Below are 12,988 nucleotides of genomic sequence, written 5' to 3'. Positions count from 1 at the left end.
ACTTATTACTCCCCTTTTCATAAATTTTTAAATATTCTTGACTCTTTACTTTTCTAGATTAATTTTACTACCAATTTCTGTCATGCTCCAGGAAAAAAAAAATCCATTTGGGGCTATTTAAGATTGAGAATTATGTTAAATGTACAAATTAATTTAGAAAAATTGATTAACTTAAATAATTATGAATAACTTAATAATTTATTTGAACTCAACTGAATTTTCTGACTCTTTCTACCAGGAAAGACTGATGATCCTTGCAGAGGCATGAACGGCAACACAGAGCCTCAAACCTCCTGTCTCTTCACCTTTTCCCTCATAAGGCTCTTGGAAGCAACAGCCCTCCACAAACATGCCAAAACTTACTTTCTCTGCTTTGTTAACAGTTACGAATGAATGTTCCACAACTCATGGGATTAGTTTCTCAAAACGCTAAAATGTTTAACCAATTAAAAATTACTTAGGTTAACAAACATCTTGAGGAGAAGACATTAAAACTCCAAGTCCTTCTTATCTCATGACCACTTATGACTTATCAGACACTTATCCTAACACTTGAGATTTCAAAATAAAGTTGTTGATTATAAAAATTCTGTGTCACAGGTCAGTGATGGGAAAAATAGATCTAATCTGTATCATAAATTTAGAACTTTGACTAGTCAGAGGGAATCACAGCGTCCGGGGAGAGAGGCCCACGCAAGGGTTGTTAAGCAATCATCCTTTTTCTGTTGCAATTTTGTGTGGCGCCCAAGTGTTGGTAGTGTAGGTGCATATATTCGAGCCATGATATCAGTTCATGCCTTGAATATCAATTTCCTTTTTATCCCAGTCAAGATGTCTGAGGTACACTGCACTATATCTTAGAACCAACCCACTTCTTGAGTCCATCTCATTAGAGGCGTGATTTTCGATAACTTTCTCCATCTCATTTGTTATACCACACATATGCTTTGTGCCAAGCACTGGGTTGCAAATTTTACATATATTATTTTATTTAATACCCAAAATAAACCTGAAGAATACATACTATTCTAGATTCCCACCTAATTTTCACTAGTACTCTTGTTTCCCATATGCCTCAGAACTTGCAGTTTGCCGTACGTGGACAACTTTCCAGATGATCTCTAAGGCTCCATGGAACTCCAGAACCTGCATTCCGTCGTTAGAATCTACCTGCTAGTATTGCCAACTGACTGACTCAGTGAGCTTTGGGTGAACTGGTGCTCTCTCTATGGTTAGCATCTGGAACTAAGTCGGGTGTCTCTTATCCCTCCCAGATCTGTCTGCTATCTTATCTTCTTTTGTCTTGTCTGTCTACTTATTTGTCCATTCATCTATTTGATGTATTGTCAAAGATAAGCAAAAGGAATTCTATTTATAATATTTTCAAGGACCCATAAGGAGACAGTCTTTATATTCAGTGTTGAAACTAACATAGAAAAATATGACCCCTTACTAGTGCTCATAGTTAAAGATTCTTAGCCTAAATGATTACTAGTCAGATGCACTGTGTTGCTCCTATAGACCCATGAATTTAGCTGGATGCAGTTTCAATACATTACAATGTGCCAACTGAGAATTTGATGCTAAAGTGGAGGAAAAAAGAGATGGGAGAAGATAGTTAGAGAAAGACACCAAATTGTTAAGGATTAAAAAGAATGGATAAATTAAAATGCAAAGGAAAAATTGAAAAAGATAAAAGGCAAAAAAGGGAACTTACAGTAAAAGCAAGTATATTACTATAATAATAATAAGAATAAATTAAGTGTGGGCCTTAACATGAATATATTATACTATGCTCTACTATATAATACTCTACTATACAATACCATGTAATACTGTGCTATAGTAGTAACCCTGTTATTGAGATTAGTAAAGGAAAATTTACCTTTGAAGCTTAAAATAACTCAAAGTAGAATATTGTTTATTGTGCTCTTGGCTGGAAAGCACAGTCGATGTTCCATATCTATATAGTCTTTGAAAGGAGAGCAGAATTTTGAGTTAGAATTTGGAACCTCAATTCACTTTTGCATTTGGTGCCACACTCAAATAAGAGAGGTGTCCGTGTTGTTGCAAAATGTGAGTTGAGGTGATTCAGTTTCTAGGATGCTTCCAAAATGAAACTTTTTCTTAATGAGTGAAGGGAAGATTTTGCTAATTAAATTGTTTTGTATCTATTTATAAAAGTGAGATTAAATTCCATTGAATTTGCCTGTTCTATGTGTATTTGATCAAATAAATACGGAAGTTTAGCTGGTCAGTTTCATAAGTATAGACAAACCCTTGGCGGCATGCAAGGCCTTGTGCTCATTGCTGTGGACTATACGAAGATAAACACGTAGGAGATCTTGCCCTCATGTTGCTTAGAGTTCTGCTGAGAATGGAAGGAGGGAGAAAATACATTTTATGTATTATGCAAATGCAAAGGCAGGACTAAGAATAAGCCAATGAGATATTTAAAAAAATTCTATCAAAGATTAGTATTCTGATCTGAGAGAGTGTCCCAAAGGTTGTGGCATTTGAGTTGGCTTGTAAGAAAGGCCAAGACTTTGATAGTTAGAAATGGGGGAGTAGGAAAGACTTTCTACGCAATTCAGAACAATAATACTATTTATTGAGCATTTACTGAGTGTTTACTTTGCAATGAATATTAAATACCTAAATGCTTTACATGCAATTAACTAATTTACTTACTACTCAGTTTTACGTAGAAATGAATCATCGACTACATGAGACTTCGTGGATACCAAATCTTCATTTAACAACATAGTTTCCAAAACAGCAAACATATTTTAGATAGATGGTAGAGTTTTTATTCTAATTACAGTGAAATTTTATTCCGTGTTAAAGTGAGAATTATGTTTCAATGGTGATATTTTTTAAGTTCCTCATTTAATTTCCTTCCTTTTGTGATGTTTATTTTTCCTACTGGTATCAAAATTAAGTCTACTAGAACTTAACATACAAGGCAAAGAATATTTTTAATACAAATTCCAAAAGGTAATATTTTCTAGCCTAAATACAGTTTTGCGTAGTTTTGGTGCAGTATTCAAGAGAGATGCATGTCTATGTTGTCGCAAAATGTAAGTTGAGTAGCTCAGTTTTCTAGAATGGGTCCAAAATGAAGGCAGCTTATGTTTCACAAGAATGGAAACAACTAACTGCTAATACGCATCAAAATGTTTTTCCTGAGCACTCTTAAAAACAAAAGGCCGAGAAATTATAAGTGTTGATAATTGTTCAGAGAAATTGACCTGGAAGGAAACAAAGAAGCTAGCTGTCATAAGGAGGTGCTACATTTCAAAAGGCCTAGGTCACCTGCCATTTGGTAGGCAGAAAAATAAAAAAATTCTTTTTCCCAATAGCCAAAATACCTATTTCATACTTCATTATGAAATAATGAATATTTCATAATTCACTGTATATAGTTTCATGATATCAATATTTATCAAGCATGGAAAAAACGTTCATAAGTCTTCATGGCAGATGTGACTTTTTTTTTACCTAACAACATTCTCCATAAACAGAAACGATTGTCTTCATGCTTATAATAAAATTGGTTAAATTGAGTGGTTCCGGAATACAGGTGAATTACCTTTAAGTATGAAGATTACGCAAAAGGGTGAATCACAAGATGACATGGAATCTCTGATTATATTCTGCCAAAAGGGATAGGGTTTACAAAAAAAAGGGGAACCTTCATGAATCGCTATACCCCCCAAAATTAAAGATTCTGCTTTCTCCATTTGAGAAATCACGTATGACTGAACTGGAGAAAAGTACAATCCCTCAGTATAAAAGCATATTGTTTAAAAGGAAGCGTGGGGTAAGCTCTATTATAGTCGTATGTCATCTACTTCATTTATGTATTTTTACCTTTAACAAAATAGCTCTTCTGATGCAAACTAACTCTGGTGTCAAATTTAGACATCAGCTGAGTAAATATTTCCAGAGAAGTATCTAGAAAAATGATTAGCAGGAAGTACAGCTACCAGAAGAGAATGGAAGGTAGGCAGTGGGAGGAGAACAGGAATAAACTTTGAACCAACAAAGACTTTTCTGTTCCTCTAGTTAACCAAAGTAATCTGCAAAATTTTCGCTGAGACAATTATCGATGGTTTTTTTTTTTTTTTTGGAGGAAGGTTAGTCCTGAGCTAGCGTCCGCCACAAATCCTCCTCTTTTTTAATGAGGAAGATTGGCCCTGAGCTAACATCTGTGCCCAACTGCCTCTATTTTATAGATGGGATGCCTGCCACAGTGTAGCTTGATAAGCTGTGCTAGGTCCGTGCCTGGGATCTGACTCAGCGAGCCCCAGGCCACTAAAGTGGAGCATGCGAATTTGACTGCTGTGCCGCCCGGCAGGCCCCAAGGAATTTTTGATTAAAGGAAAGTTATGGTGTGTTTGGATTTATCTTTACGTCTCGTTCTCACCATGTAGCTTTAAATACTTCAACTGGATTGAGTCAACTTGAAGTTCACTTGAGCATTTCCTGAAAGAAGAGATCTCTGATCTGGAGAGCCGTGTGGAGGCATTCTGAATTGCATAGACTTCTATGTAGATTTCGACAAGCTTATACATACATGAAGAGAAATAAAAAATGTGTAATCTGATGATACAACTCCTTCAGTCATTCTTGAATAATTACCCCTGCCTAAGAGCAAATAGGATCACACCAGAATGATTTCACCGATTGTTTTAACCCAGAGGATCTGATCAATATCTGAAGTGGGCCCTGTTTTCCTTGCCTCACAGACTTTTTCCTATTTTCCTGATGTAAATTAATCCCAGTGTTATTGTGGTGGTGGGTGGGGGTGGGTAGAGTAGGGATGTTTTATTTGTAGTGGGAAACAAAGTTTGTGGTTGCTGACTCTGTTTGACAACATCTCCGTATGGATGGCAAGGATAATGATCTCATGTATGGACATGAGCAAGTGTTTCCTTAATTTTCTACTACCTGGTCCTCTCAGAATTTTCCCAGCTTTTTTGTTTTTGAACACATAAACAATGAACAATGAAAATACCATGAGAGAGGAATTGTAAAGCAGTCAGTTGCTCATATGCTGGTCCCGCAGTTTCAATATATACAGATACTTAGAAAGAAGAAGAAGAGAAACTGAGAAATTTTCTACAAGCTAATGAGAGTATAAGAACTGGATTGTGGACAAGGAGGTAAGTGGGTAGGGGCACTTTAGTGACAAGAGCACCACCAACCAAATGGGACAAGTACAATGGAAGGAAGAGAAAGAACACAGGAAATAAACAAACAAAATGTCTCTGTAGATAACCTTAAAGGTGGTGGGTGGAAATCTGTAGGTTCTAAATATAATCTAAACATTAGGTCAACATTTGAAAGGCTTTTTTCAAGATTGAGGATTTTTAATTAATTTCTGCTGTTTGTGTTTGTTGTAAGGAGACAATACTTGTATTATACTTAGAAAATAAACCAAATGAAGATATTGTCTTATCTCAGGCTCTTTTGATTTTATTCACAGCAAGAAAATGATCCCATAATTTTTATGTGACTCATATGCAAAATGAAGTGCATTCATCCATCTATGTGGTCTACTGATGGGAAATAAAATCAGATATTTCACTTCTGACTTCATCAAGCAAAAGAAAAATCAGTTGTGATTCCAAGAAGAGATGAACTCAATTGGTAAGGAAATATTTGTTTTAGAATTTTCAGAAAGAATTATCAATAGCATACTGTAAAAAGTGTTAAAGGCCAGAGTGTAATGTTTGTTTGTTTTTTAACGAAATCATAACTGGCACATAAAGGAACATATTCATATTTGAGAAAGATGCAATTGCGAGAATATTTAAATTTCCTCCTGTGCACATAAAAAATAAAGTTCAGGTGTCATTGAGAAACATCATATCGTATTCTGAGCTCTACACTAGTAAGCTGTCAACTTCTTGAAGACCAAAAAGATACTTTGACGTGCTTTCATGTGCTTTGGTTTTTTGCTTGAGGAAGATTAGCCCTGAGATAACATCTGTGCCAGTCTTCTTCTACTTTTTGTATGTGGGCTGCCTCCACAGCATGGCTGATGAGTGGAGTAGGTCTGTGCCAGGGATCCAAACCTGCAAACCCAGGCTGCTGAAGAAGTGGAGCGTGCTGAACTTTAACCATTTGGCCATGGGGCCCGCCCCTCATGTAATTTTTTGACTTCACTTCATTATGTTGGTCTTATTTTGGTATATAGATATAACCTTAGTTCATTTGTTCTGTTTATTTTAATTTCTAAACTTAAATTCTGTAATCTAAAAGTATATGCCAAGTTGGGAAGGTGTTTCTCCTGTTTTGTTTTCATTTCTGTTTTCACATTTTTTTTTCCTGGGACTAGGATATTTTGTGACAAGACGGCATTGAATGTACATAAATTTAATTACTACTTGTTTGGTCAAATATTTGATTGGGGGATTGGTCAGCAGGGTTGAGAAGAAATCAGCCCTGAGAGTTTTATATTAAAACTAATTTAGGAGGAAGATTCTGCCCCCATTTGCTTCTGCTAGTCAATGACAGGGTGAAATCTGAGTTCTTTCAAACATTGGGATGCAAGATGAAAATGTCAATCCTACCCTCAGATGTTTCTCAGTGGTCGTATGTTAGACATTGTAGATAAAGCCTCTATGTATGTCCTCACAGGAAAGTTTACCTTGGCTGGCAAGTCTAGAAACTCAGCAATACTCACTATAAGTCTAAAAACACATTCACACAGTGCTATTTAGAATTTCTGCACTTAATGTTTTGGAATGGGTAATTGATATCATTAACATAGAAGTTCCTTAAATTTACCTTTGGCATAAAGGTTTTTGTAAACTTGTTTTCAAGAAAGAGGTGGGACCTAAAAAAGGAGAAATAAAATATTGTTTAGTATGCATGTTTGACACTCAGGTTTATTGATATGTTCTGCCTTTTATAAGATGAATACTATGACAAATGACAGAGAAAAGATTGCACGTTACTATCTCTGTTCTATCTATGTACTGCCAGTGGGCAAAGATTTCTCATTTCATACATCATTTACAACTTCCTACAGTAATTTCACACAGTTCATATCCTCAGTACAAGGCATAGCAATTATCTCTACACATATATGCATGCAGGCATACTGAATATGAAAACCATGCACTTCCAAAAGTTGCAGAGTTCATGCGCCCCCAACCAATAAAAGATAGTAAAAGCCAGTAAGTTGTCCAATTAAAAAACTTTCCTATTTTAACTGATGCCCCAGTATTACCTCAGAAACAGGTTGTTTCAGGAGGTCTTTTAGAGTACTGTTTGTAAGAGTAAAATAATATTTTCAGTTTTCCCCGTTGCTTTTGTATTCCAAAAGTTACGTTAAGAAAAAATCTTATTCCTTTTTCTATCCACTTCTACTCTTTTGCCTCTAAATAGAATAAGAAAAATACAATATTGCGTTCTGGAATGGAGAAAAAACTTAAAAAAAAAACCTCCTAAAATGTACAGATTTGCAATTTTAAATGTGAATAAGCATTAAAGTTCGACAGCGTTTGTTTATTTTGGACTTTCTAAAATTGTTTTATCATAATTTTCCTGCTTTTTCATCTAATATAGTACACGTAACATTTAGAGAGATTATAAATTGCTAAATTGATAGATAATTCATAGTCTCCAGAAATAAATTCTGAACTTCTTCAATTGTGTTATCAATAACCCATAATTAATTTTTAACTTTTGAGTTTCCAATTTTTTTCAAATTTCACTGTTTTTCGTATTCTGGCTTTCATGATATGTGGTTAGAATAATAAATAGTAACTACCTAGTTCCTTTCAAAAGTCCAGAAAGTAATATTTCAGATTCAACAAATACAATGAATCCTACTAGCTACTTACTAATGAATTAGTACCCTACCTCTTTTCCAAAATTATTTCATATATTGCCATAGTGTACTGCTACTCTTCCACAACCATGAGTTTTTTAAGACTCTTTTCTTTCTTTTGGGAGATTGTTCTTCAAATTTCCTTTTATTAACCTTTACTTGAGATCCATGATGCATCAAAAGGCAGAAATCTAAGCATCTATAGAAGCTATGGTTTCCCTTATCTAGATCCTTGTATTCTAAGATAAGACAGGAACGTTTAACTGGTATATTCTACCTTTATGACACTTTCAGTTGCTAAATTTTGATAAATGCACAAGAAATTAGAGGTCTTTGTTCATTAGTTAAATTAAGGAGAAGAGATTTCCAGTGCTGTTCTGTTGCTGACCACTTTCTTGTCCTTGCATTGGTCTCTTTCTGCACTTCAATATCTTTATCTGTAAAATGAAACAAACTGGATAATTTTTAATTTTCTTAATATAGGTAAGATCTTTTTTATTAGCTATGACACCAGAAATGTTATATGTCTGGAAATCAAACAATTTGGCAAATTGCTTTTCAGGGTACAAAATGAAGACGCTAATTTTAAAAATCAAGTTTTTTGTTTGTTTGTTTGGTGAGGAAGATTGGCCCTGAGCATCTATTGCCAATCTCCCTCTTTTTGCTTGAGGAACATAACCCCTGACCTAACATGTGTGCCAATTGTCCTCTATTTTGTATGTGGGACGCCACCACAACATGGCTTGATGAGCAGTTTGTAGGTCTGCGCCTACGATACAAACCCATGAACCCCAGGAGGCCAAAGTGGAGCATGTGAACTTAATCACTACAATCCCAGGCCAGCCACCCCAAAATCAAGATTGTTTTAATGACTACTGCATTTAACTTTATTTGCCAATAATCCTAGTAGTATTACAGTTAATGACAAACAGTAACTATAGAAATAGTTCCATTTTATCTTAATTCTATGGATAGTCACATTTTTAAAAACAGGCCAGCATTTTCATCAATGCTCAAATCCACATATCTGTTTTTCATAGCTATTTTGTTTTGAAGACTTTTTATTAAGCATTTTCGAATGCCTGAATAACATAGGGATAAAGTAAATATCCATTCAAGCATGATTTAGAGTTTTTAAAATGGAGAATGTAGTCAAAAGCAGTTCTTTTAATGAGCTTAAACATGGAAATGATTGTTGAAAAGCCACACTGATTAATTCTTCATAGCATTGACCCTGAAATAACAGAAAGAGCTATAATAGCATCATACATACCACATATGTAGAAAATCCACATTAGTAATTTTATACAGCCTAAGTCATTTCTTCCTTTCTAATCTTCAGATTCAGACCAAAGCTATTTTTGATTGCAACTCCATTCTCTATGTACACACAAATAAAAGAATGAGTGGTGTTGTCAGGCAATACTTTTCTAAAATTACAATACTACCAATTCTATGATCAAATCTCACTTCTTCTTTACTGATGTTATACTAAAGACATTTTATCATTTGTTCATTCAACAGATGTTTTTTGAGGTCCTCCTCTTACATAAGGTAATGTTTCAGATTCAACAGACGATTCAACAAATGTCTGGAATGTAATGTTTCAAGTTCAACAAATACAGCTAAGGCCAAGACTTAGCTAGCTAAACCTTACTTAGTTTGACAATAATTAAATTCAGTGTCAGATTCTTGCCATAATAAGGATGACTACATGTATTAGTTTTCTATTGTTGTATAAGAAATTACCCTAAAAGTTATGGCTTAAAGCAACAGACATTTTTTTATCTAACAATTTCTGTGCATCAGAAGTCTGAGAATGGATTAGCTGTGTCTTCTGAAAGGCTGCAGTCAAGGCATTGTTCAGGGTTGAGTTCTCATCTGAATACTCAACTGGGGAAGGATCCATTTGCAAATTCACTTAGGTCACTGCCATAATTAATTTCCTTGCAGTTGTAGGACCGATGGCCTCATCTTCCTGCTGGCAATCAGCTGGAGGTCCTTGCGGGCTACTGGCTAGAAGCTCCCCTCAGTCCAGGAGGCTTCCCTCCATTCCTTACCACATGAGCCTTCCAACATGGCTGCTTTCTTCATCAAAACCAACAAGCTTGAGAAATATTCCTGCAAAATGGGACATATGGTCTTATGTAATGTAGTCACATAATCACATACATGTAGCTACACACATCCCATTGCCATTGTTATTTTCTATTGGTTAAAAGCAAGTCACAGTGCTCACCAACATTCAAGGAAGGGGGATCACACAAGGTCCCGGACATCAGGAGGTAGAAATGATAGGGGACACTTTAAGAGTCTATAATACTACATAAAGCTAACAATCAAGGTATGAGCAATTCATTTTCAAATAAATGCGTAAATAAAAATAGAAATAGTATGGTGTAATTCAAATATTTTTCCTGGAAATTGGGAAATTTGGCTTTGTTATAAGCAAGTTGCATGACACAGTCACCTGAGTCATCTCTCTGGCCCCAGAAGGATTTGAGTGCCTATCTGAAAATGGGGGGACTAGACTAGAATTATTGCTAAAATAATTTTCAGCTCTAGACTTTTTACAAGGCATAGAATATTTGGAATACATAGAATATACAATGAACTAAATGTTTTACTTTTTACCCCAGGCATTTATCCAGAAGTCTAAGTCTTCTTAATGGCTTATAACAAAAAGGCTAATCTATCAGGATTTCAATTTAATTTAAATGCACTTTTGAATGTTTATTCTAAACAAGTCATGGAAGTAGTAGAGAAAATGGTTAAGAAGATGAGTTCTAGTGTCAGATACTTGAGTGCAAATCCTGGTTCTTTCTCTCATCAACTGAGTGACACTGGGTAAAATATTTAATCTCTATGGGTAACATGAAATGATAATAGTACCTAATTTACTAGATTGTTGTCTCACAAATGTTAATTATTTCATAAATATTAGCTATTGTAGGTTTTCTTATCATTACAATATAATGTGTCATCGTGCTAGGCAAGGAAAATATATACAAGGTGAAAGTTTCTCTCCTTTCAAGGGACTCACAGAAATAGTGCTTTATTGAAATATTTGCTATTCCAGGTAGACCACGTTATCATAAAAAATGTTTTATTTCCCTTGAGATTTATCAGTAACCAGGATAGAGTTGAAATTCTTGCTTAATTTGATAAATATGGTTATATTAATAATTGAATAATTTCTGTTGGACTTTGTCCAACATTCTCAGAAAGAATTAACTAGGGCAAGTTTTTTTAATGTAAAAATACTATCTGCGTGTGAAATGTTCATTTTGATTCTGTATATTCTGTTCTTTTGTGAGCAGATTTCCAGGTATGACACTTCATGGTTATTAATAAATGGACCATACATAAATTATGCATTAAGAAAAAATGAAAGACAAAAGCACTGAACATCCCTTTTGCTAGTTAGAGGAAACAGTTTCACTGTCTGACATTGAAGACAAGACAGTCAGTACAATTTCACAGAATTACAAGCAGCCAGATTCATACCACCTCATCTTTCAAACTCTCTTTTGTTCTCTACACAGAAAAATCGCACAGCATGAGAAATAACCATGGAGGGACAGTCATTTTGCTCTGGAGAAGGAGAATCCTTACGCATACACCTTTTCTGAAATTGTTTTTACCACATGGTCTCAAGTTTTCAGTCTTTGAAGTTCTTCTATGACACGGGGACCAAACTCAAGAGACCAAAAAATACAAAAGTCAGATACTGAAAAGCTCCCATGAAAGTGGACATCCTTGACAGCTGACAAACACATAATGTGAATGTAATAAAGCATGGCAAATATTGATGTGTTTCATGAATACGTGGATGCCTTTTGAGGGAACTTAACTGAAGACAAGTACGAAGGTAGATCTACTGATGAATTCCTCTTTACTTTCAACGTCAAGGAGAGAAAAGGAGATACCAAAGGAGCTGAGAAGAGAAATGATCAAATAGCTGCATCTCAGTTGGTGAAAATCACACCAAATCCTTTTGAGTATGCACCACAATCTGAAATTGTCTTTTTTCTTTACTTATTCACTTCTTTGTTGTATCTCCTCATTTAGAATGTGAGATCCAAGATGGCAAAGATCTTGTGTGTTTTGTTCATCACTTTAACCCATTGCCTAAAATTGCATAAGGCCATGGTAGGTGCTCAATAAAAAAATGCTCAATGAATGAATGAGGAATTGAAGACTGAGATTCTAGTTTTCCCTGCAACGAAGTAGCCAGGGGACCTTAGGATAATCACTGAACCTCTTAGAGGCACAATTTCTTCACCTTTAAAATGATAGAATAGAACAGATGGCTAATGTTTCTTGCAGTACTAGTATTTATTGATGGTATGCATGTTTCAAGGGTTCATTTGGTAACCAACTAATGTTTTCACAAGAAACATTTCATTCCTGATTAAACCATGTTTTTTGTCTAAGTCCAGTTTTGGTTATTCAGATGCCCAAATAAGGTCAAATGAAAGGTTCTTGTAAGTTTACACTGAAGGTTCTTTAAAAAATTTTTTTAATGGTGAGTTTTTTAATGTTAATTAAAGTTAATTAATTAATTTAAAAGTTAAGTTAATTTTTTAATAATGAATTTCTAGAAAATTTTAAATACAGGTAGATCTATTTAGTAGAGGAAAGAGAATTGAGAGATACCCATTCTTTCCAAATTTAGTTGTGCTATGAACATCTTGGATGAGTTGGCATTAGAAGAATCTTCATTTGTCTCTTTTTATATTCTGTGTGGTAGATGTAAATTCAATATTATACTAAACACTCTTGAAGGGATTTGTTAACAAAGCCTGACTTCACCACTTGGGCAAGTGATTGAATGCACAACTGTGGAAAGATTTTGCTAATCGTGCTGGAGAATATTTCGGTTCCTTTTCCCCCTTGTGAGGATGTTTTAATTTTTAATTATCCATGTGTTTCTTTCTCAACAGTCCTAAGTGTGGTATATAACATTTTAATAAGATTAATATATAGAATTCCAAGTATATTTCATTTAAAATATAAACTTCTAAATATGGTAACACAAAGGCATTTAATTTCAGCATTCACTATATTGAAAATATTTTTAAAGTCTTTGATTTTGCTATTGTAATTGCAAATAGGAATGTGAAATATGATTAAGCACTA

Source organism: Equus quagga, chromosome 16 (genome assembly GCF_021613505.1).
Source record: "Equus quagga isolate Etosha38 chromosome 16, UCLA_HA_Equagga_1.0, whole genome shotgun sequence".
Lineage (NCBI taxonomy): Eukaryota > Metazoa > Chordata > Mammalia > Perissodactyla > Equidae > Equus > Equus quagga.
Note: the sequence above shows the minus strand (reverse complement) of the source record.